The following is a 3,486-nucleotide window of genomic DNA, read 5'->3' as shown; positions in this document are numbered from 1 at the left end:
GCGCGCAGCGGCCTTTATGGCGCAGGCGCAGCGTCCGCCCCGCCCCCTCCCCCCCCCCCCCCCCCCGTCCGCTGTCCGCGCCCTCGGGGCGACCTTGGCAGCATCTGCAGCTCTAGGGCCTTAGCTTGTCTCTCCTTGCAACAGGTCGGCCTGTTTTTTTTAATATTTTAAGTTCGACGTTGTGCTTTGAAAACCCAGTTACTTGGTCGGCCAGCCTATGACTGGAAGTGACTGCGGGAAAGAGGCCGAGCTCCCCATGCCCCGGCTAGCTTCCTTCGTCCATTCATTCATTCAGCACCTTCCACATCCCAGGTCGTGCTCCAGGTGTTGAGGATACAAAGTGATAAATAAAATATATGGGGTGGGGTCAGAGGCTGGTAGGTGTTACTGACAAAAGGAAAGCTCGAAAGGGTTTGGGAATTGTGGTTGCAATTTTTTTTTTAAGATTTTATTTGAGAGAGAGAGCATGAGCGAGAGAGAGAGAGAGAGAGAGAGAGCAGGATCAAGGGAGAGAGGCAGAGGGAGGGGGAGAAGCAGGCTCCCCGCTGAGCAGGGAGCCCAATGTGGGGCTTGGTCGCAGGACCCTGGGATCATGACCCGAGAGCGGAAGGCAGACGCTTAACCCACTGAGCCACCCAGGCGCCCCAGGGTTGCAATTTTGAATAGAATGGCCAGGGGAAATGACTAGTGAGGTGATTTTTTGAGCAAAAACCTGAAGAAGGTGAGGAAGTCAGCCAATTAGATGTCCGGGGGGAAAGTGTTCAGGCAAAGGGAAGAACAACTGGAAAATTCCCCTGCGAACATGCTCAGGTGTTTCAGAAGCAGAAGGAGGCACATGTGGCTGGAGTGGGGTGAATGAAGGAAAGAGAAGTTGAGGTCAGAGAGAGAAGGAAAGCAACAAAACCACATAGAACTTGTAAATCCAGGTTGCCTGGGTGGCTCAGTCGGTTAAGAGTCTGCCTTCGGGGGCGCCTGGGTGGCTCAGTCATTAAGCATCTGCCCTCAGCTCAGGTCATGATCCCAGCATCCTGGGAGGCATCAGACTCCTTGCTCAGTGGGGAGCCTACTTCTCCCTCTCCCTCTGCCTGCAGCTCCCCCTGCTTGTGTGCTCTCGCTCTGTCTGTGTCAAATAAATAAATAAAATCTTAAAAAAAAAAGAACTTGTAAGTCCTTGTGAAAACTTTGGTTTTCTGAGAGAGATAGGAAGCCATCGAAGGGTTCCAAGCAGTAGAAGGACATTATTTGACAAGGCTTACAAAGGATCAGACCTACAGGGTAGCAGGAATGGAAGTAAGGACAACAGATAAGACGCTATTGCATCAATGCAGGCCAGGGAAGAAGGTGACTGGGTCAAGGTAGTAGGAGTTGGGCATGGTGATCTAGACACACTGAGTGAAGAACTGAGAGACAGAAAAAGAACAGTCAAGGTAACATCCAGTTTTTAACGCAAGTCCCTGGAAAAATGGAATTGTCCTCACATCTTGGAGAGATGAAAGTTCTTTTTTGCGGGGGGGGGGGGGGAGATCACAAAATCTGTTAGAAATCTAAGTGTAGGTATTGAATTGGGTATTTCTGACTGGAGTATGGGGAGAGAAGGTTCGAGCTGGAGGAAAAACTTGAGAGTCATCAGTGGATAGATTGCATTTGAAGTCAGGAGCCTCGGTGAGAGTCTGGATGAGACAGTATATATGGCCACAGAGGAGCAGAGGTCCAAGAACTGGGCGCCCAAATTGAGCTTCTCCATTGTCTGCTTCCCCTAGAGAGGCCAGCCACCTGGGAAGGAGCCCTGTCTTGCTGCCACCCCGGCCACCTCCCAGCTCCATGGAGTCAGTGCCCCCTCTGACCTCTGCAAATGGCTTTTCCCTTCCTGCCCAGGAATATCTGGGGTCCTAAAGATGCAGGAAGAAAATAGAGGGAGGCTGAAGACTGAAGAAATGAGGGGTCAATAGGACTTTGCAGGGAGCCGCCCTGTCCACACGGGCCCTTACTCACCCAGAGTTTTGAGTCAACTGTCAACTCTGAAATGTAACTGAACTTCCCATACTCAGCACACCCCTGACAGCACTGAATGGCATCTGTTCTCCTGGAGTCCCTGAGAAATACTCCAACCAGAGTTTCCCATGCAAGCCAGTGACTTGTCTACACAGAATAGCATGTCCCACCGCTAAACCCTGTGTTTCATAACCTCATCCAAAAGGAAGGTCAGCCTCAGTAGCCACCGCCCCATCATCACTTGCCCTGTGATTCCTCAGATGACCCTAGCCCAGCCGTAGCCACTGACTGCCTTTTTCTAGTAGGCTCTTTCTGGTGACCACAGTGGACGTCTGTTGTCTTTATCCAAAACCACTACATCCCACTCCCGTGTCTCTTTCTTTGCCTCCCCGACTGCATCAGCATGACCTAAGTCAGCCAAACAAGTACCAGCAGGAGAAGCTCAGTTTTGTGTAGTGTTAAGTTGCCCCTTCTGGAAGAGTAGGCCGGAGGATCAGTCCGGTCTGAAGGAAAACAATGCAGAGAGCAACCCCCAGAGAGATGCCAGAGTCAACTTCACAGGGCCCGAGTTCCTGGTGCCAGGCCACCTCCGTCTGTGGCTGGAGCATAAGTCAGTGATTTCCCTTAGTGTTGATGTTGTTTGGAGCTGGGCTGTCATTTACAGCTGCAAGGCTTTCCAAAGTTTTTCTGGGTGTTCACCTAGGTACTGCCACACTGCTTCTCTAATGTGGTCTCCTGGCCAATTGAACCCCACAGGTACTGCTTTGGTTATGAAGAAGAGGCTGGACATAAGGCCTGATGATGGCCTTTTTGAAGGCTTCATTTTCTCTTTGATATTCTCTGATATACACCTCCGGCAGTTTGGCCTCTGTGATTCCCAGCAGGTTCAACTACTCCAGATTTCCCAGTAATATTTTAAGTTCGACATTGTGCTTTGAAAACCCAGTTACATGCATTTTCTTTTCTTTTTAAGATTTTATTTATTGGGGCGCCTGGGTGGCTCAGTCGTTAAGCCTCTGCCTTCATCTGAGGTCACAATCCCAGGGTCCTGGGATTGAGCCCCGCATCGGGCTCCCTGCTCAGCGGGAGGCCTGCTTCTCCCTCTCCCACTCCCCCTGCTTGTGTTCCTGCTTTCGCTGTCTCTCTCTCTCTCTCTGTGAAATAAATAAATAAAATCTTTTTTTACAAATATTTTATTTATTTTTGCAAGACACACACACACACACATACACACACACGTGGTGGGGGGCGAGCAGAGGGAGAAGCAGACTCCCTGCTGAGCAGGGAGCTCGATCTGGAACTCCATCCCAGGACCCTGGGATTGTGACCTCAGACGAAGGCAGAGGCTTAACCAAAAGAGCCACCCAGGCGCCTTGTATTTTCTATATTAGCAGAAAACTATATTGCTATCTGGAGGGCCATAAGTCACAGTTGCTAAAGAGAGAAAACAAGGGGCGCCTGGGTGGCTCAGTCGTTAAGCATCTGCCTTCGGCT

Source organism: Zalophus californianus, chromosome 17, assembly GCF_009762305.2.
Source record: "Zalophus californianus isolate mZalCal1 chromosome 17, mZalCal1.pri.v2, whole genome shotgun sequence".
NCBI classification, from domain to species: Eukaryota; Metazoa; Chordata; class Mammalia; order Carnivora; family Otariidae; genus Zalophus; species Zalophus californianus.
Note: the sequence above shows the minus strand (reverse complement) of the source record.